We start from the raw sequence: 23,275 nt of genomic DNA, 5'->3' as shown, positions 1-23,275 counted from the left end.
ATTTTACCAGGCTAGCTTTCTTTATTGGAAAAATCAATATGAGTTGTGCCATCTTCCTTCAGGACAATTAAATGAAACAGATACAAGATGAACTTTAACTCCCCTTGAAGAACTTGCATACAGCCTGAAATCACTCTTCAAGACATTCTAGGTTACCTGTGTTTGCCTCACCACTGGATTACTCCTCATTTTGTGGTTTCATTTGTATAGCAAATGATTTATTAGCTGCTTATCCTCTACTTCGCATTACAAAAAAAACCCTGTCAAGTCTAAAAAGCCAAGACAGAACACTGTGGAGTGCAAGTAGGAGAATACAGTGATATAATGCAACAAAATCTCACACCTAAAAGCAGGAAAAACATCACACTTAGAACCAAACATAAAAATGCATCCCTGACTCAGGTTCTCTGCAGGATTTTAGTCTTAATTTGCTGTGGAGATGCAGAATGGATGGGGAAAAGTTTACCACTGAGAACACCAAAGAAGAGAAAAGGTTTCAGTGAGAAGTTACTGAAAAGGACTAGACTATGCATTTCCAATCCCACAGGAACAATTTTAGCCTATTCAGTGCTTGCTTAACTCTAACCATACTTATGATTTCTCTAGAGTGTACAAGAATACTAAGCAATAGTTGTTCAAATTAGAAAGGATGGTTTCCTATAATCAAGGAAGAACGACTGGATTCTGTCCTCTCTCCTACTCACCATACTGGATGAGACTCCAAGGAAAACTCTTTGCTTACAAGGTCCCTTTCTTAATATTCTTCTCCCATTTCAGCAAACAGGGATAGCCAGCCCTGGAACAGTAAAAAACCTAGCCCTAAGAAAATTAATTTTAAATTTTTTAACTCTGTTTCAAAACTGATGCCTGCAGTATGTACCTTTTACAATTAGACTGACAAGGTACAATTCAAAGGCTACCTAATTACATCCACATATCAAAGAACTGCTCAACAGCTTTTCCTCACAGACTTGGGGAGAAAAAGCATGTCCATTTGTAGGTATCATGTGCCTATTAAAACATTAAATATTACATCAAATAAAACAATATAAATCAGGGGAGAGAGATAGTATTTGCAGTCCTTTCCCCAGGTACATAACTGAGTATAAATGGCATTGAAACAATTGCCTCTGACCTGCTTACAGTTCTTCCATCATGACAATTTAATTCATCATAATGAATTTTTTAATGTTCTCTCTTTCTCAGAGTTCCTGAGGTTTTCAGGAGCCCCAAATTCCCTCAGTCAAAAAATGTGATCAATTTTTGGCATCTGCTAGATGCTGACAAGACAGGATGGTGTCCAAAAAATTATTTTAGTGCACATGGTCCCAATACAATATTGGGCTAGAGCAGGTAGAGGCAACAGCAAAAACCTCTTCCCATGATTATCTGCCCATAGTTTATGAATGTGTCCAAAACACATTGCTTTAGTCCATGTTATAAATGCAGTATGCAAAAAAATTCATTTAAGAGCCAAACAACTTCAGTTAGGGAATTCCTTATCTTGAATTCCTTGAGGATTTTTTAAGGCAAATACACTTTCACCATTTGAAAATGGAAAGTAGCTTGCTATCCTATTCAATTATTCAAACATTTGGGAGATATGAGAACAAACACCTAATCTTCCCATTTGAAACAAAACCGTCATAAACCCAGTAATTCACACAGTGGACAGCCAGGCATAAGACTCATAGCCTAAGCAAAGCCTAACATTAGTACTTCCAAACCTCTTAATTAAAAAAAAAAAAAAGCCAAATGCATATTTATTACCCACTTTGCAATTAATGAGCAGGGAAAGATACCATCACTCTTCCTCCTCTATTTGCCCCTAGTACTGGTTCTTCTACTTCCCTTGAGATCCACCTTGTGCTTTACACAAGCCAAAAAGTTTCCTCACAGATACCAATGCAGATTCTAAATGAAGAAAGTAAAAACCCTAATCTGTGACACTAAAATTGTACCTGCTAAATATGGAATCAGAGTAGGTATCAACACATCTAGGTTACCAAATCCTTCTTCTAAAAACCCACCCCTGCTAAGAAAGAACACAGGCAGTGTCTTCAAAAAAAGTATTACGCATTTTTCATTAACCTGGGATCAGTTTCTTTAAAAGAAATGGGGGAGACTATATATCTTTAGATGCTTCTTATTTCTTTAAACCAAAAGTAAATCATTAACACTAGTAAGACCTGCAGACCATAGGTATTTCAAATATTTGTGGCTCTGCTGGCACAGTAGCATGTCTAAATGAAGTATTGTCATCTGCTTAAAAAAATAGAGCTTTACTGAGATCCAACCTTTCAAGAATAGTCAAAAAGTTACACTTGATTGACCACATGTCTACCAAATCCAGCACTTGGTTTCTGTCAATAGCCAGGAGGTAACAATGAGTATAGAATAAGATCACTACAAGCAGGAAAGGACAACCCTTAATATTCTCCCAAAGAGTCTCCCAATACAGACACAGCCCCCAAACATGGTACAGTTCTCACTGTCTTCGAGAGAGATAATGCTTTCTCAGATATAGATTTCAGTACAGCCCTGTTTTGTACATTTTTGACAAAACAATGTTTATTTAACAAAATACCCCAGAAACTAAAAGGAGCATATCATGCCACGTTGACAAGAAGAGAGTTGTAACAACAAGAGTAATTTAATACAAGAATTATCTACCAAATACAGATTTGAATGTAAAACCTAGTTTAGCTCAAATCTGATGTTATCCTTACACACCAATGTCTGGATGGATCATAAACTGATTTGTGGCAGACTAAGGCAGCTCATTACACTAGTTACTCAAGGTCTCAAAACCTATTAGCCTTACTTAGTGGCAAAAAAAATATCATTCTACAGAACAGAACAAGCTAAAAAAGCAAACTGCCGTAGCTAACCCAAAGTCACAACAGTTAATTGAAAATGACTGAGTAATAAATCAGCCATATGTTCAAGATTTTTTTTTTCTAAAAATGTCACATTCATTACTAAAAGGCCACAAAGCATGTACCTTATTTGAAGAACCTAAAATGGGTACTTGTCAACAGAAAAGGTTAGGATGCCAGAGAAACTAATGCAGGGCTAAAGGATTTTTCACCCACAATAGCTCACATGAAGTCCAGAACAATTAAAGTATTCCATTCTGCCCTGTCTTCAGACTGCTTTCATTGAATACTGAAACACTGCTAAGTGGTACCTGTCTGAAAGAACACAGGAACCTGGAAATTTCAAAAATTATTAAGTTACAGCTGCAGTTGCAACTTATCTGTATTCTTATGACTTCATCTAGTCAGGAGTGATTATTCTCATTTTACCAGAATGCTGTTTAAGTGTAGCTATCCAGTTATAATGACAAATTTGAACTGTGGGAGCTGAAGACATCAGGGAGAGAAGGGAAAATAGCCCACTTAGTGCATTTACATTCAAGGTATACAAAGTGAGACTGCCCATCACACAAAACTGGGAGGAGCTGGTGCCTTCTGAAGGCAGAGAAGCCCTGTAGAGAGATTTGCCCAAATCAGAGGGCTGAGCAACCACCAACCTTATGAACAAGGGCAAGTGCAGGTTCTGCACTTGGGATGCGGCAATCCTCTGTTGGAGAGATTTAGATTAGATATTAGGAAAGGTCCTTCACCAGAGGGTGGCTGGGCACTGGAACAGGCTCCCCAGGGAAGTGGTCACAGCACTGAACCTGACAGAGCTTGGGAAGTGTTCGGACAACACTCTCAGGCACACGGTTGGATTCTCGAGGTGTCCTGTGCAGGTCCAGGAGCTGGACTCTATGATCCTTTTTGGTCCATTCCAACTCAGGACATTTTATGATTCTAATAATTCCCTCTCTTCCTTTCAATTGCTTGATTAAAAAATGAGCAGCTTTTAATGCTGTGAAATTCTCATTTAAGTTTACTAGTGGAAACAGAACATCCACTATCTGCTTATGCCTTCAAATAATTAATTTGCCTTTTTCTTTTTTTTTCAGATTTGTAACATCAAAAAAACCCTACTACCTTTTGACATTAGCCTTTTGAAATACCCTACTTTAAAACTGATCTAGTAGCTATTAAGTGTAATTTTATCAGTTTAAATTGAACTAGAATGGAAATTGAATAGGGTGTTTTCAGTAGTTTAAGAAGCACAGATTACTTGATTCATTAATCTCAACACTCATTAGGGGTTACAATTAAACTTTTTCAATATGGAAGTCTTCCTGAGGAGGAAAAGACATTTCTTTGAATGCATTTCTTTACCTTATACAAAAGCATAGAAAAATATGGAACTACCACTCTCAGTATTTTCTGATCTCCTTCAATTTATTTCCATCAATTAGCACACAAACATGATTAACAACAGAATTCTACACTCACCACAAAACAAAATGCCTTGTAAAAAGAACTGAACCTAAATAATGTATTTTCTTTACCACATCTTATACCTGCCATAAATATGCAACATGAACAAGTATTATACAGACCCGATTGCAGAAAACATGAGTAAAAGACTAATGTTGAAGACACTGTCACATGATCTTCTGCTGTAAAATAAACCCTGTAGGCAGTAACAGTGAATTTTCATTCTCAGGCAAGTAATAGAAAGCACGAGTTTCTATGTGTATGATTTCCACTTATGACATATACCTTTACAAAAACCAATAAGCTTTAAAACCTTAAAAGTTGAGGTTAATTCCACCATATATTAAGATGTTAGCCACCAGGAAGTACAGCAGAATAACAGTAGGGCTTCCATATGTAGAAGATGACTAACAAAGTAGAACTTCCTACACCTCCTACCCACCAGCAGAGCCTAGCAAATAGTTTCAATTTTACATATAGGTATCAGTCTTCCAGAAATGAATGATTTCTTGCACGTTCCCTTCTTTCAGAGTACCTGACCAATGCATTGTTGTCTCATCTGAAATAAGAATTTGAGCATCAGCTTCAAAACAGTTAATTTGGGATAGACACCTTGCATTATTCTGTGTTTTCTGGGATATTTGACAGGAAATAGGACTTTGGGGAATAGCTCTAGTTTAGTAATTCAATTTATTACTGTCACCATTATCGTTAAGCTATCACAGACACATCTTTAAACAAAAATACCAAGGCTAGAGTTTTTTTATTCTTCAAAATGTGTCTGTGTCTTGCAAATATCTAAAGGTAACTCCTAGAACATCAGCTGGAATAAAAGACAATTAGTTAATTATGTTCAGTCCTTTTTTGTTGTTGTTCAATTGATAAGACACAGTTAGCTATAATTTTCAAAAGATGTTTTCTTAATACTTCAACTGAAGAGCTTCAAAACCCTATTTGAGGAATAAAAGTAGGCAGAGAAAGAAAAAACCAAGAAGATTAAAATCCCACGCAACATACAAAAAACTTCTCTTAAGATCATCTTACATTTATAAACCATATACACAGTATTTCTCTATCATAAAAGTGGACTATTTATAAGAATGTAATGCTGTTTAAGGAAAAAAATTAGAAGAGGAAGGCTTCACTTCAGGGTTACACAGCGCCTGAAACTTAAGAGAAACAGAAATGGACTGAATTGAGTTTATGCTTTTTTTTTCCTGTAGTGAAAATGAATGTAAATGAAGGGCAGACTGAAACTTTTTTCTATTTGATACAGCACACAACTGCATCTAAACATGAAGTTCTTAAATGGTAAAAAAAACCCACAGAAATAAAGATCTTGATATTTCACCAGGATTTTTTTCCCAACCACAATTTTTTCCCTTCCTCTGTCTAATCTCCTGCAACATTTACAGAAGTTCCCCCCAAAAATTTCAGAACTGTAGGAACCTATCAAACAGAATAACCCACACTGGAAAACCCAGGAAACTACAGAGATTACACTGTCTGCAAAACAGAGCAGAAGAGCAGATCTCATTAAAGGTGTATTTCCCACTGTTGAAAAAGCAAGTTAGCCTACTGCTTCTGAATTATAGTATTTAAAAATATGTTTATAGAGATACTACAGCAACACACTTCCCCATCCTCCCCCAGTCTCACAAGCAATGCTTCAATGCTTCCCCTCCTGGTACATCCACATCCTATCACCTCATTCATCAATTATTGCTTTGCTTTTTATTTTCTTTATTTTTACATAAGTATAACCGAACTGCAAAGCAGAGGTGTAAAGTTTATGTAATTATGACTTAATTACTACCAAGCCTTAAGTCTTCAAAAGAAAAATATTATTGAAATCATAGTGGGGCTTTGTGTCCCAGTTAGAAGAACAAATGCATTATGCAGCTGAATAGCTTTAATTTCTTTAATACAAATGGACACAATAGTGAAGGACAGTACTGGAACTTTAGGGAGAAATGACAATTTTCACTGAATAAAAGAGCTCAGAATACCTCAGTATTCTATCTTAAAAGCAGTCTACAACCAAGGGAAACTTTTCATCTTTGGTTTCTATTCAGTGTTCTTAAATGCTCCAAGAACTCCACTACTAAAAAGGAGAAAATTAAGGAGTTCCAAACAACTTCCTGTGTACAGAGACAAGTGCAGGAACACAGAGGAGTGCTCAGAACATCCCATCTCATGTCACTGACAAAGCTGCAAAATCTGTCTAAAATGTCTTCTCAGTACGTGCACCAGCAAAACTCATTTCCACTTAACCTCTACCTTCTGGTACCAGTAGAATCGATGAAAACTATAGCTATTCACATCCTTCAGCTCTGATTCCATTAAGCTGTGCCTCTGCTGCAAGAAATACTTACAACAGACGGATAGTTAATACCATTACGGGATAATTGGGGAAAATGATGTTGTTTATTTTGTAGAAGGGCGACTTGAACTATTACACTGTTTGAAAGAATCATTACAAATAAGTGCCAAAGAAAATACTAACCACTTTTTTACCTTAAAATTCTACAAGCAACAGCATATGAAAAGTGGGGGATAAAAGAATAAAGGTGCCAACCTGATCAGAGCCAAGCAACAAAGGTGAAAACCACATAGCAACTTCAGATACAGCCCAGAATGTTCACAGTTTATACCAAGAAGCATAAGCATGCTACAGACATCTGTTTTCACAAGATTTGCTCCAGTTTGTATTTCTCCACCTTGTTTCACAAATCTCTTAAAGGAAGATGCGCAAAACAAGGCAATTAAATAAGCCCATTCATGGAACCCAAAGTATATTTTCAGGTCATGCTCAGCACAACTCCTTATACAGCACAGATTTTTATTTTTTTCCACTCTTTTCAAATTTAATATATTTTATTTACTCCACTTAATAACATTGAACGATTGGTCAGACATTTATACCACGGTACACAATGCTTTATTACCTAAACTCCTTGAAGGAACAGGGGCAGTGTATTATATCCCACAATTCTAGTAGACTTCTAAACAGAAGCTCAGACTACTAGTTTGAAAACATGGACTCTCAAAAATGCTGATAGAAAATATAGAGCTTTCATCATAGAACAAATGCAGGTAAGTAACTGTTAATTACACAACACTTTAACTAAATCAGTTTCTCACCGCCAAAGGACAAATTCCTGTTTTCATCTAATTCTTCTGTTATGAAAGGAAAGGATCATAAGGATGTATGTTTAACAGTGTTTAGATTTTAATTCAGGTATGCTGGGTTCACAGTATTTTAGGAGCATATTAATGAACCAAAGAAAGCCTTAGTCAATGGCTGCACCCTAGAATTTACTCACCTGGAATTTAGTCCAATTGCTATCTTGACTGATATTCCACCTGTTTTTAGCACCACAGTCACAGCTGTACCATAAATAGCTAGCACTGGCACATGCACAGTTTTCTGCTCCACTACTGGCATCTTGAAATCAATTTGGAAACTTACTTTATACGTTTCTCCTTCAGAAGCATTACATTTCTCTTAGGAACTGCATTGCAATTGATCAACTCCTGCTTTCATCTTTTTTTAGTTTTAGATTAGTTTGAGCTGTTTCTCCTCTTCCTTTGGTTTTGTTTTTGCTTCTAATTAAATGGCAGCACTGTTTTCCTCAGATGGAAGTATTAGAAAACATCTTGAGTTATAATAAAAGTGATAAACACAACATCCATTATTTTATTCTGTATTGGTAAGGAACAATATTTAGAAGAGAATGTCTACTTGTCTTCATTTAATCAGAGAAAATGGAAAACGACTTATCAAACTCAAGTATTTCAGTATGTACATACTCCAGATGACTTTCTTGAACACTATTTAAAAACACTTCTTCATGTTTCAGTAATCCATGTACCTTTTGGAAAAATTCTCTTCAGCTCATGTATTTTAGAGGCATATTTAAACAACAACAACAACCACCAAGCAAACAAACAAACAGAAGCAACCAGGAGAAAATAAGCTCTTAGCATGGAATTATTTCTTACTTAAATATTCCATTAAGGCATTCTGTAATTAAAAATAATCTGATTCTTGTAACAGTTTAACAGCTTGATTTATAATAAAACTGTAGCGCATCGACAGTGTATTTTGTACATTTTTGTACTCATAAAATCAATCTTAAAGCACACATCACAGGACATTATCTAGCTTACGGATACTTAGGTGCTCAGCACCATTTACTGTTCTACTAGTAGCCCTACGGACTCACTAAATGTGAGCACACACTACACTGCAAATAATATCCCTGTGCTATTGCTTGCAACATGGAACTAGACAAAAGAAGGGTTATCAAATGTTGAAAGTGATCTCAGCTTTCATGATTTTCCTTACAGATTCAAACTTCAGGTGAAAGCAGACTATGATGCCACTTTTACTGCAGTACCATGCCAAACATCTAAGTTAGAACAATATCTTGTTCTATGTAACTACCAGGCACTTGTAGACATGAAGCAATTCCCATCATGTTAAAAATTATTTCTTATTTACAGCAGAGAACTTCACCACCACAGTCAGCCATATGTAATTTAATCTGTCCTGCAGTTCCTCAATAAAATGGCAAAGTCTATTAGAGAAGGAAAAGGAAGTTAGGAGAAAATTTACCATGTATCACACAAATGTAATTGATCCTAGAGGTCCATTTAAATCTTTATCTGTCATTGCACCTCAAATAAGATCTAATTATTTCAGCTTCACTGGTGGACTGGATTTCATCCCAAGAGATATGAATGAACCATGAAATGATTTTTAAAAATGTAAATTAACATTGTACAAATATATATGTTCCATACTGAGCTGTCAAATCCCACACTTTAAACATCAAACTGAATCTGCAGCTCTCCAGTTTAAATCCTTAGCACAACATATCCTCTCAAATATTAGCAACATAGCACAAGGACTGCTATCCACAGTATAATGCCATACTTGAATTATACAGTGGCACAATGTACACCTGTGGTCCACCTCGAGCAGGCGCACTCCAGGCCACTGGGAGCCTGATCCACAGGGGCAGCTTCTCACCACAGCCTTGTACCAGACCCTTCTCCATCACATAATGCAATTATAATTGCAAAATAATGCACACAGATTACCCAACACATGGCTCTTTCAATGCCAGGGCTCCACAGCAGATGAAAGATCTGTAAATTTGCCCAACACAATAGTCTCGCTTTCATTCCTGCTTCCATTTCACTACTGCAACCCAGCTTCCACTATTTCATTCTCAGCACTGTACACAAAATCAGCTTTAAGGGTAGGAAATATATCATATTTCCCTTTCTAAGTATTAGTTATATTCACAACAGGTTGTAGAAAGTGGAAGTGGTCAGGTCACACCGCTACAGTCATTCATCTGTACAGCAACTTCCAGAAGCAGCAATTAGCTGGGGGTCCCATCCTTCTGCCCTTACAGCCCTTTGAGACTAACACCTTCCTATTTAATGCAGAAAAACACATTCTTATTTTCATGCATTACATCCATGCATTCATTACAATACTTTCATCCCCTACACCATCAACCTTGTATATTCAATATTAAAAGTCATTCCCCAAATTAGGGGATCAGAATGAGTTTGGATTGCTAAAAGTGCATGGGACTTGGCAATTTGGTGGGAACTGATATGTTGTAACTATTTCTGCACCTCGCAAGTTACAAAGAGATTAAAAAAAAAATCAAAATATCAGAAAGTGAGCAAGAAATATTCCACAATACTTTGATAGTCACAAAATTACAAGTGTTCTTAACAAATTCTTTTAGAATATGAGCTATTAAAAAGATGTAAGGACTAGGTTTTTTAAAAATTACTCATTGATTTTAAAGTGGGAAAGTAAACTTGCTAGTGTAAACTGTTTATTTATTTTTTCAATAACTGAACAATCTCTTCTCACTAGCATTGAAGCTTTATGTGGACTAATTCTTTAAAGACAGCATACCTCCTCTTTGTTAATTTCTTTGAAGAGCAGTGAGATAACAAGCTTCATCTGCCTTCCATTCTCAGTGAAATAGCCAACAATAGCTCAAATGTTATTTTAAGTGACTATAACTGGAACAGTCAAACAAAAGGTCACCCATTTTACTGGTATGGAAAAATACAGGATAGGCCTCCAAACCTCCCAGGGCTATTCAGTACTTTGTACGATCAAAGGCGAGCAGACTTTGACCTTAATACAAGTATCTTCCCACCTCCCCTCATCCATACATATTATCTGCAATACAATTTTAGTCACTGTATTTTACAGTGATTTACATAAACAAATGTGATTTATCTCAGAAGAAAAAAACCACCAAACATCCATCTCCAAGCATCCAAACTTAGAGTTAAAACAATCTTAAGTTTCAAATACATTAATTAAAAATATACATGGATTTTTTTTCTGTGAGTTACATCACGTAATATTATTGAGTCAGCAGAAGCAACTGAAAAACAACTAGGTTAATAGATGGAAACCCATGCTTTTTTTTTTTTTTCCAGATATGTTGTTCACTCACAGAGCTTTAGGCAACTAAAACATCAATGTGTATAGAATTTACTGAAACAGATTTAATGATCTCCAAATGACAGGAATAGCTATTTGCCTGGGAAAAGCAGAGTCACGGTTCACCTTCTGAAAAGACTGTTTAGTTACTATTAGTGTGGGCATCCCACACTGTCACCTTCATTCTGAAATCTGTTTTTATTTATACCAGTAGTAAAGTTTTTAAAGAGAGTCAAGTAACACATTTGTTGCACTGAAGCTACAGATTTCTTTAAATCCTAAGCTGAAAAAATCATTTGAGCTCTTTGATTTTTTCAAGAAATACATCAATTATTTCAGTTTGATTTGCTGTGCTACAGCACCTCTTTTCTCTCTAATCCCCCTCATTTCTATATATGAGGTTCTATGTTTGCAGTTCCTCCTGGCTGGCTGACAGTCTTCTTCCTTCATCAAGTTCATATTTCTGTCACTGACTTTATGGGATATGCCCAACCTCTTGCCCACATACATCAGATGATGTTTTCTATGCCACCTATTCCTCCTTGCTCTTAGTGATGGGTCTAAGCCAAGCAGCTCTTTCCCCAATTCCATCAAAGACAGGAAATTCTTTAAAAACCTAAGTTAGACCATCAGACGGGTCTCCCACAGTAACTCTGGGTCCCATGACCATCCATGAGAACACATGCCCCTGCTTCTCACCTAGAATAACATCCTCCAGTTATCACCCCTGTGACCTCCCTCCCATCATGCACATGCAATAACCTACTGCAGCAGCATCACGACTCTCCCACTTTCCATCCGACCTTCCCCGTGCACTCTGGCCTAGCAAAAGGCACCAAATGCCCTGGTGGTTATTACTACAGGCAGCCACACTCACACAGACTGGGGTTCCCCATTTCTTGCCCAATCTCTTCTCTAACCATCTGCCTGTTTCTGTCAGACCTGTAGATGAATGCAAGGGCTAGGGAACACGGCCCCTCTGCCAAAGTCAACTAGGAATTGGGCAAGCAGTTCAGAAGTTACTGGCAGGGTGGGAGGACAGGCTAATGGACAGATGGATGGACAGATGGAACAATTGCATAAGCAACCTTCCCTCAAACTAAAATAAAACTTTGAATTCCCACCTGTTCCACAAAGCATTTCATCAGCACTAGCCACTCCCCACTTTGAGGTTTTCTGTTTTATAATGGGCTATACTGCATAAAGTAGTAGCTTTAGTCTGTAGACTTACTGGATCAACACATTACTGACTGTACATCACGATGTACAGCCACAGTGCTCCATAAATAACTGCCTTCAAACACAAGCTGTACCCAAACAAGATTTCACAGTTAAGGAGAAAAAGAATGGTTGCATAAAAACATTATAATGGCATGTAATTTGAAACATCCTTTGAAATAATAATGCCAGCAAGGAAAGGAGAAAGAAAGCACGACCTTTCAGGGTAGGGTTTTTCTCAGGCTGTCCATTTTTTTTCTTTTTTTTTTTTTTTCAGGGTGGGGGGGGGGTCTGTTTTGTTTTTCAAGAAATACAAAAAAAAGTAGAGAAGTAAAAATAAAGACTACTACCAATTAAAGGATCTGCAAAGGCGTCTTGCATCTCAACAGCCTAAGATTGTGTGAAGGGATAGAGAAGAAGCTGCGCTAGATGAACAGATGGATCAGGAAAGTGTGAAGAGGTCCATAAGGTAGACTCAAGTTTTTAAAGCACGAAACTTTTGAAGCCAGAACAGATTCATTGTAGGTGTTTTCATAAAAGGATGAGTTGAGGTCAGGGGATTTGGGGGTTTCTTTGGTTTTTTTTGAAAAACGTTACAGATGTAGGTAGGTAACAGCATACTGTGTGTACATGTCTGGAGTGGTGGATTTGGGAATACTCCATCCTTGTCCGACATGCAAGGCAAGGAAGACTGGAAACACTTTTGCAGAGGTTAAGCAAACAACCTGATGGCAACATTGTGGATGTGGTAGATCAAGAGTAGAATCAAAAACAGAGGCAGATCAGAGGCAAGAGAAGAGGGGGGGGAAAAATCCTGCTTGCACCCGAGACATTTGTTTTGTTTTAGTTAGAATTCTCTTTTTAAGTGCTCAAGAGAAAAAAATGCAACAGTGTCATTAAAACGAGCTGAGCAGGCAAGTGTGTATTCCCTGGAAAAAGAAAAAAAATTTAATTTCACACGACTTCTTCCAACTGACATTTTAGGAATAAACATACTTTTAAGAAAATACTGCTTCTGAGCAGAAGGTCTACCTAGAAAACCTCCTGAGGGCCCTTTTCCATCACTGATGTTAATTATCACTTCAAAATACCCTACGCAATCCTAGTAAAAACAGCAGTAGAAAGTTGGAGAGGGAGTATTCTATATTTATTAATAGATTCATCCTTCTTTCAGTAAACACCCATCTTGCAATGAAAAAGGTTATAATTATAAAGCAGTGTATGTTCTGAGGTTCACAACTGAAAATTAGTAACAGCTACTGTCATTGTTAGGACAATTGCCTAGTTTTTGACTAACAAACAGCTTTAACTTTTGGATGAATAATCCAATATATAAATAACCCAACCCATAGGCACAATAAACCATTTTTCATCTCAAATGGTATATAACATAAAAAGCAAACTTGTCGTAATGTATTATAAACCGATGCCCATCTCCTGTTCATCATCATTACATTTATATTTACACAACACAAAAAACACTGAAGAGCTTCCAGTAGGCCTACCAACTACTTTGAAGAACATAAATTTGAAAAATCAATTAAGATGTGTTAAAAACAGTTTCATATACTATACAGGCTGCTATTTGTTTTGACAACTTTAAGATTTCTTCACCTCTGAAAGGGGTCACAAAGTCCGATGGGCCTTAATCCTGCATACACTCCTGTATAAGCAATGCAGCTGAAGTTAAACACATGCTGAACTCACCATGTGCACAAATATTTGTAGAGAGGGCTGAAGTGACTCCAAGGAATAAACAAAATACTGCCAAGTATTCAAAATAAAAAACAGAAAAGGAAATTTTCTCTGCAATTAGTTTTTAGCTACTGGAAAGTTCTATCGAACACAGAAGGTTAACAGGAATTTATAGAGTAAGTGTAAAAGGTCTGACAAGAAGAGCTTCAGGAATGGCTGACTATGACATGAACCCACCTTTCATGCACCACAGTTCTGCTATTAAAATTTCAGGTAATAACCAAAAATGCATCCTACAAAAACAATCAAAAACCAACACAAAACCAACCAACCCCTCAAAAACCAAAACAACCCATCTTGAAAGATGCAGAATGATGAAACTACACCACGCTTACTCATTGAAAATGCCTGTGACAAACCTGCAATTAACACGATATGCTGCAACATGCAAGATGCAACAAATCTCAGGGTGCGTGGCAAGAGTAAGAGCCAGCAGAGGATAATACCTAATCCTTCCAGCAGACTTTTGAAGTTTGTCTACTATAAATCTCCCACCAGAACACAATCCACTTCACCATCACCTAGAAATGCACCCAGATGAAAAGGGAGAGGACAGAAGAAGAGCAGCACACACCACCAGGCATCACGAGCCCCCAGCACTCAGGGCACACTTGACCTTCTGCACTACCAACACCAGCACAGTGTTGATGCTGAGACAAACACAGGGAGCTTTTGAGAAGCGAATTACATGAAAAATACACAAAAAATAAATATGACTTTCTTAAATTTAGGAAACATAGCAGCAAGCAGTAAGCTTATAAACACAAATTTACTGTGCTATCAAGTTTAATTCAAAAGATTCTGTGCTTTAAAGATAAATATATAGAAGTACAAAGCCTAAAAGCTGGCAGTTATTTTGCAGCCATGAAATCAGATTGGTTTAAAAAGTTAAAATATTACCCAGAATATCACATGCAGGCCAAACAGAAGGATCTACCCTCTCAAAGTTAGGAAGTGATGAGAATGAAAAGCACTCAATGATGTACATTCACTTACTCTGCATATAAAGTGGGACTTCACACCTGAGGCGTTGCTCACTTCATAAGCACTAACTCAAAGTAAACTAAACACACTGGGAAACTCCGGATGTTTCTACACCAGACAGCAATCCCAGAGAACCATGAATTTAGTAAGCAGTTAAAAATCCATTCTAGGATCCCAACTTCTGTGAACTCGATGATGAAGTCATCCAAAACATACTTCTACACAGAAATCATATTAAGTGTTAACTGTTTCTCCAAATTCACTAAGAAATGCACAATTGCTACAATACGGGATGACTTTTAAACACTGACACCTAATTATGAAGAGGAGAAAGAAGAGAAAAAGGTTTTGGTTTCACATTTGAGCTCCAAGAATTTTTTTTTTGATACTTAATAGTTGAATAAATATTTTATTCTACAGAACCTTGCAGCCACATCCTCCCCTCCCTTCAGCTGAACAGAGCAGTGTGTTACCTTCAACATCTGTACTACTACAGTCATCTGTAAGAACACATTAACAGAGACAGTGATACAATATACCATAATAATGGAGCTCTATGTGGCTGGCATACTGAAGATTCAGTTAGAAATTGATTCATGCTTCGAGGCTTTTTCCCCCTCCCCCTTTCCTTTTTTTTTTTTTTTTTAAATAATATTGCCAGGCAAATATTTCTTGAAAATGCTAACTACATCACCACATTAAGATTATATTCTTTTCTCCAAATAAGTGTCAGTGTTAAATTATCTTATTATTGTTAATAAATAACTAAAGGATTGAATTTCAAGACACTAGTAGGCAATTCCAACATTAAAAGGCTGTATTAGTTGAAATTTGAAGCCAAGCTGGAACACACAAACATCTCTGCTGAAGTAATGTTAGAAAAATAAAACTAATTACACTAAAGCTAGAATTAAAAGCTTCTGGGAATCTAACAGTTCATATATAGTGATCATATAATAACTAATCCATATGCATTTTCCTCATTTTATAACACAGCAATAGATTATTTTTACTCCACATCAGCTAAACATAACTTACATCTCAAATGTCACATGATTAAGAAGAGGAAGACAACTAACTTGAGTGCCCATACATTCATTTCTGAAAGTTACTTTGCCTAAAGGAAACAGGCGTGGAAGTTCTCTGAAAGCTAACCTATTTCCAATGAAATTCTCACAGTTGCTTCAGAGAAGGGAGGAAAAAAATATATGCAATATTTCTATAGCAACACAATTTAAGACATGCAGCACCTTTTACATTTATTTTGTTCTTTCATTGTGACTTAGTCAAGATATTTAACAGAACTATTTTTGTCATGCTAAAATATCTTCATTACCAGTGACAAAGAAATATATTATCATGTTCTAAATTTTAAAAAATATTGTTAAAAGCTGAATACATTAGTCTTGTGAACATTCAGAACTGTAACATTTTTCCTTCATCCACATTTAATATTATGAAACTGCACAGACTCAGCAACAGGGCTGATACTGTAACAGTTATTTCCTCAGTTTACGTATTGTTTTAATGTGTGTTTTAATTTATATTGTAAAATTAATGCTCACTGCTTCTGATGCAGAACACTGGTATAACCATGCACAAACAATTCTTAATCTAGATACTAAAGTATCAGAGTCAAAATACAGAATTTGGAACCAGGAAATTAATTCTATTATTCATTATATTACAAACACTCATCATTCTCATGTTAGAAATAACATCAGAATGATGATGTTCTGAAGAAAAAATCAATATAATAATCTAGAGTTTATAGGTTTAGCTCATGGGTAATAGTAAAATTCTTTAAAATTCTCAAATAGAAATTATGATAAATATAAGGCATTCTTGTTCCTTTCACATGATGAGCACATAGCTCACAATTACTTCATTTATCCTCCATCTCAACACATTTCCAGGTACTCTCATTACTGTTTCGTGACCCATGTTCATACTTCGCACACAATAAGCATAAAATCAGAAAGAGATTTCATAAATAAGAACTTATATCTTAGTCAGAATTTTAATAGTACCTAGGAAAAACTGTTGGTTAGGTCTTGTCTGTCTTTTCTACTGCTGTTATACGTTTGAGAGAGAGTGAACCCAGTGCTTACATGTGAACAGTTTTCAAGAGTTTCCATATATAGTCAGTATTATAAATAGTTATTTTTATAACAGCCTGAACTGGCTTTTCAATAAATATAGAGACGGTGTTTTCTGCCTGCAGAAATTATTCTGTTATTCTACCTTGTACTTCCAGTCTTAGCTCTCCCCCAGCTCACATGATCTTGCTCCCTACAACAACAGAAATAACCACTGCTGGTGTAAGGCCACCCTGTGACTACAGTTCACAGAACACCAGGCTGGAAGAGACCTCAAGGATCATTTGGCCCAACCTTCCCTGGAAAAAGCACAACCTAAACAAAGATGGCCCAGGACCCTCTCCAGCTGTGTCTTACAAGTATCCAGTGTTGAGGAATCTAACAGTTTCCTGGGAAGATGATTCCTTCAGCTGATTGCTTCTGTTATGAAAAATCTTCCTCTCACATCCCATTGGAATATCCCCAGGAATAACTGGTACCCATCACCTTTCATCTTTTCCATGGGACTGCTTGCAAAAGGGAGTCTCCATCTTCTTTGTAGCCACCATTTAAATACCGCAACATGATGTCAATTAGATCAGTGCTCCAAGAACAGTTTCCAGCAGACTAACCCAAACCTCTGTTTTATAAGAGGCTCTCTTTGTACTGGTCATACAGTTTTTTACACTTCCAGGTAGCTGCTTCACTGGTAAAGACGGCCTATGAAATGTATAATCTCAAGAGTTTTGTTAGGAACATATATAGCTAGAGTATGCGTTTCAGTATTAAAGTCTCCAAGTCTATTCCCCCCCTCCCTTATTATTAAACTAAACTGATAGGATGTATGAAAACATTAAAAGGGATCTGCAATTTCTTTGTTTCAACACCAAGTTTTGAAAACTAAGCCAGGGCAGATCAGCTACAACATTAACAGGTTTATTGCAACTCTCATTTTAAAGTCAGACAAAAGGAATCAAAACAATATCTAGTTACAGCTTCCATAAAATTCCTATCTAAAATGTTAAAGAAAACATTTAACATAAACTAACCAAGGATTATATATCAGATTCACTAAAACTGTCCACATTAAGTTAAAAAACAAGCATAATGCTAATTTTTTTTTTACATGTGTATTTCTAAAGATAACTGCTTTCAACAGCAGGTCCGACGCCAACTGAAATTAAGACTGAAATTAATTCTAAAAGATCTAAAATATGGTATAGCATTTGCTCCTTGCAGCACTTGATTTCTACAGCTTTAGATTTTCTCGTGCTTCTATAAAATATGGTCTTTCACCAGTTGTAATGTGCCATCCAGTTCTTCCGTGTGCTAGAAAAAATCTAAGGAGCTAAACCAAGGCAACCAAGATCCTGACACAAATCTGATGTAATTACCTAAATACAACAGTTTTAGGTAAATGCTGACAAACAAGGCCATATACTTGAGAGTTATTCAATGTGGAGGCTTCTTGAGGCAAGAGATCTTTCCTTGAAGAACATCTTGCCAGAAGTACAGAGGGGGAGATTTTCCTTCCTATTGCCAAATGAGCAAAAGGAGAGAAATTTTAAACACCCACACAACTAGAGGTAGTATTTAAGTCTGTACAATTGAAAAGGCCAATACTTTTCTTATTCAATCCACCTATTAAAAATGGCACTTCGTGCTTCTACTACATACAAATATGATTTATAAAAAGCTTGCTTTTTTTTCGCCAGCTGCAGATCTTTTTGCTGTTAAAAGCACACACACTAAGAAAGAACAGTCTTAATAATCATGCTGTTTTAGGCAAACCCAAAAGACTATCTGAAATGCTAAATTTTGACACGCTTACACCACATCTGGGAAATAAATACTTAAGTGTACACACAGACAGTAAAATAAAGTGGGACTTGTGGATTGTACTAGCCAAGGAGCCACTATCAGCTGGCCACACACAACTTGATCACTCGTTACACTGGGAGCTGGTGGTGCTCAGCAACTCTCTGAAAAACAGCAGTGGCATGAAGAAAACAAAAGAAATTAAGAGGACAATTTTAAACTTCTTTCCTGCAATACTGCAGAGCCACTTGTGATCTGCGTTTATCAGTGTGCCAATGGATTTTCCCAGCCCTCCTCTGTTGTACATTCTCCTCCAGCCTATTTGAGACCTCGCACAGCTTTACTAGATAAATACGTATTTGTAATAAATGATTCTTCCATATGTAACCGTGACTAATGTACTACCATCCTGAGAAACCTACAAGTCAGGTAATAGCTTCCCTTGCCCGAGGCACAGCACCCAGGAATATGCACGATCATTACCAGTTTCACCGTGGCAGTGGCAGGCTGTTGCTACCTGCCGCAGCCATGGTCGGCACCGCACCATGCAGACAGGAGGAGGATCGTCTGCGAGCAAGGCTGGAGTAGTTCAGCGATAGCAACAGCGTGCACAGCCCTCACGTTCAGCGAGAGAACGGAATAGGAGCTCGGCTTCTTGCTCCTTCAGCCCTAGAACAGGCATTGCTGCAGATACACAAAACCCTGCTTGAAAAAAAATCCCTTTGCCTTCCGTATACTCCAAGGACAGAAACCGAGGTTTCCCTGCTCAACCACCAACACAGAAGATGAAAGCTCAGAGCAGAAGCAAGGAATAGCCCAGCAACGGGAATCCCGGCATCCCTCATCCTCCCAGCGGCTCGAGGTGAGGAACAACCTTCTCTCCTGGGTGTTGTCCCCTCCGATGCTCTCCATCACCACCTGCCTACCTTGGAACAACTAGTACGTTTTCTCACAACTGGCCCCGACAATGCACAAGCCCAGCAACAGGGCGACTGATTAAAATAAAAGACAAACCCAAAACCGCACAAAAACCCCCAAACCCACCCACCAGAGAAACACTGCCTCCCCCAAATCACAATAAGCTATGGAGCATCTTTTTTAGGAAAAGCCCTAAGCCTTCCAGTGTGACGGAAGAAGGCATTAGGGAGGAAGCGGGGAGAGCTCGCGCAAGACAAGGCTCAGGGGCGGAATCCCACGGGCGGAATCCCACGGGCGGCCGCTCCCCCCGCCCCGGGGCACCACCGGCCGGACCGAGGGCGGGCCGCGCCCGCCGGCTCTGCCCCCTCCCGAGAGGGGCGGCCGCGGACCCCGCGCCCCGCCGGGCACCGCAGCCTCACCCCGGGCCCTTCCCGGCCCCTCGGGCGCACCTGGGCTGGGAGCGGAGCGGGGCGCAGACACCGAGCGGCCCCGGCGGGGTGGGAGGAGGGCGGCAGGCGGCTGCCAGCGGCGGCGGGGGAATCGCGGCTGGCCGGGGAGGAGAGGAGACGGACAGGGAGCCGAGGAAAGGGGCGAGGCGCGGGGCTGACTCGCCGCAGCAGCGGCAAAGCCCGGCAGCGGGGCGGTGACAGGTGAGGGCGGCGGAGGACACGGGGCGAGCTCCCGGCGCGGCTCCCCTACCTGCGCTCCGGCGCTGCCGCTGCTCTCGATGCGCCCGCTGGCACTTCCCCGCCCGCCGCCGCCGCCCCCTCGCTGCGCTCCCCCGCCCGCCGCGCTCAGCCGACCCCGCTGGCCGTAGGACCCACCCCCGGCCCGCACTGACGTATCCGCTCACCAATAGCAGAGGAGCAAGCGGGCGCCAGACCGCGCCCACGCCCGCCTTGACCAATAGCAGCTCGCCATGGGCCCATCTTCCCGCCCCTGGCACCGCCCCCGCGGCACCGCCCCGGTCGGGGCCGGTTCGGTCGAGGCGCAGCTGCCGCGCAGCGGGCGCGGGAGGCGGTGCGGTCGCGGGGGTCGCGGTCCCGGGGGTCGCCCTCGGCGGTCCCGGGGGCAGGTCCGGTCATGGGGGACAGGGGGACACCTCCGCAGGTGGAGGGGCGGGGGGCCGGTCCCCGGCAGCAGGACACGGCTCTGAGATATGTGTCCCTCCCTGACAGGGAGGGGGCAGGGGGCTTTTCGTGCGGGGGATTCCGCGGAACGGATGGGCTTCCTCTTTTTATTTTTTTTTTTTAATTTCTTTTTCCTTTTTTTGGCATGGAAACTGGTCCCCGCCTCCGGCACGCAGAGCCGTTTGTCACCCGAGTGCGGGGCGGGGAGGCGGGAGAAGCGCCGTAGGAGCAGCTGGTGCTGCTTATGCTGGATGGGTGGAGAGGAGAGCGGCTGGAAAGAAGGGGAGCGGGGATGTTAAAAGTCAGTATCTCCTTTTTTTCTTTCTTTCTTTCTTTTTTTTTTTTTTTTCTTTTTTTTCCCTCACACATCAGCTCCTGACGCGGTGAAAATGCCTCCAGCCCTTAAGCATTTCTCCATCACTTTTTTACAAAACTCTAATCTGGGCTTTCAGAACCTCTTGCTGGCGCCTGTAAGGCTTTCACCTTTTTGCTTTGCTCACACATAATAACAGTTTTAAACTAAAAGCCACTTTCCAGCAGACATCGAATATCAGATGCATCACGGCAAAATGTAGCTCTGCAAGTTATGGATGCTTGAACTCGACTCCCATTTTCTTAGTATGCTTCAATGATTATTTAAATTAGAAAAATGTTATGAAGCCCAATGGACATAACATGCCGCAGAATTCAGCAATGGTTGAGTATTGCTACCAAAAGTAAATTTCTTCTTTAAGGATATGTACACTAGAAAAATCTGCACAGACAGATAGCAGAATTTAAGGCATTGCAGCGCATAAAAATCAGGCATCTCATTTTGGTTTGTTGTTCCACACAGACTGCTTCATGAGCCTTGGGGCACTGAAGTGTTTTAGTTTGGATCAGGGATGCAGTTTTGAAGTAAATGCTGTCATCATTTCTGCTAACAGTGCTGTAATTCAGAATGTGGTGTGGTGTTGGAGTGCATGAAATAGATCCTTTTGTATAAAGCTAAACTAATACATTCCAGCCACAAATGAGCCCTGGGTGGGACTCAAAGTGAACTAGTCAAACACCAGGAATCCTTGAGGTGAGTACAGCTTAAAGATCAGGCCCTCAGCACCAACGGTTGCACTCTACAGGTCTGCTAGACCTTGGTTCTTACCAGTGTAGTTGAAGATTCGGGGCTTTGTAGTTCAGAAGGAAGGTCCCAGGGGGGTTCTAATGTAACATCTGAAAGACCTGATTCCTGGTTCACAGCTGGCAGTCAATCGATACTTAAAAACTTTGATGCTTAAAAGTCTGCCAGAACTCCCAGTTCATCTATGGATCATCCCATATTCTTGTGTCAGGAGTACATCACATCATGCACAGCTGTAAGGATAACTTGAACTGAAGTAAAAAATGTGCTACCACTGCTACTGTTTCAGATATTGTCAATGGCTTTTGTGGGTCCTTATTAATCTCCCTACACCTGCAGCAGATTCCAGGATAGAAGGCAGTGGTGCTGCAAGTTTAAAATTAAGATAAATGAGTAGTGGTTTAATGACTAAAAATAAATCTGTGAACTTCCAATAACATATGTTAGCAATGAGAACTTTCTTTTTTCTCTCAGTGTATCTTGTCATTTTAATATGAGGCCAGCTTGTAAGAAATGTAGCATACATAGAGTTTTTGTAAGAAATCATATAGAGAACCGCTGTGATTGCAAAATCAGAGCTGAGAGATTTTTTCTTACAACATACACAAAATAAATTTATTTTTCTTACAGTACTTCTCACAGGCAACCAGGTTCATGAACTAGCATGACATTGTTACTCCTTTAACTGAGATCTGTCTACTTTTGGAAGGTGTGTGAGAGAGAAATATGTTTGTTATTTGATAGACAAGATAAAATCCTTTCTTGTAAACTTTAACCTTGAGGAGCTTGACTACAGACAGCAGTCCGTAATTTACATGTCTGAAATCAAACACCACAGCTCACTTGTCTTCTAGGTTACTTTCATATTCATCATCGTATTTTTTGCCCTCATCCTGTGGTTGTAACAGAAATGTTAGAATACAACAGATCTTCGTTGTTTCTCCGAAAGTTTAAGGCTAATTTAACTCAGTTATAAAGATGGAATTTTCTAATGTGAACCCTTAAAATCAGGCATGATGTGGAGGCCAAACCCTTTTTTACTGACACTCATATCTAGTATAGAGGTTTTGTTTTGGCAAGCTCGACTACATTCCACAAAGTCACTGAAACACAATATACGAAAAGAAAGTTTTACCAGGTGAAGCAAGCATATATGACTGAATACAAATAAGCAGCAGGTCTCATTCATAACAAGATACCTTTTTTCAGACAAACTTCCTGTTTAAAAAAGGGAAAACACCCAAGTTTCCCAAGGGCTACCTAAGTGTTTTCTTTAGGAACTTCTAAAGGGATTCTGGAGTGATCAAGGCCAGAGACAAACACCTGAAGGCAGCAAGCAGATTGCCTTGACTTCCCTTTTTGGTCCCACAGACTAGCTGGCTGAGTGTCAGGCTGGCCCTCCAGTGCAGATCAGAGCAGTC

At 39.3% G+C, this 23,275-nt stretch overlaps 1 protein-coding gene across 3 annotated transcripts in view; it reads right to left on the bottom strand.

Moving 5' to 3' along the window:
• CDKL5 (cyclin dependent kinase like 5) overlaps positions 1-20,374 on the bottom strand; it is a 131,007-nt gene extending 110,633 nt beyond the window's left edge. For all 3 annotated transcript variants that reach the window (XM_066176895.1, XM_066176896.1, XM_066176897.1), the window contains exon 1: positions 20,307-20,374. The gene's annotated coding sequence lies outside the window, so the exon portion shown is untranslated. The remainder of the gene's footprint in view (positions 1-20,306) is intronic.
• Positions 20,375-23,275: the final 2,901 nt, after the last annotated feature.

This window comes from Chamaea fasciata, unplaced genomic scaffold (genome assembly GCF_029207755.1).
Source record: "Chamaea fasciata isolate MVZ Bird 193981 ecotype frontalis unplaced genomic scaffold, bChaFas1.0.hap1 SCAF_2, whole genome shotgun sequence".
In the NCBI taxonomy this organism is placed as follows: domain Eukaryota; kingdom Metazoa; phylum Chordata; class Aves; order Passeriformes; family Sylviidae; genus Chamaea; species Chamaea fasciata.
Note: the sequence above shows the minus strand (reverse complement) of the source record. Positions and strands in the feature narration are given on the sequence as shown.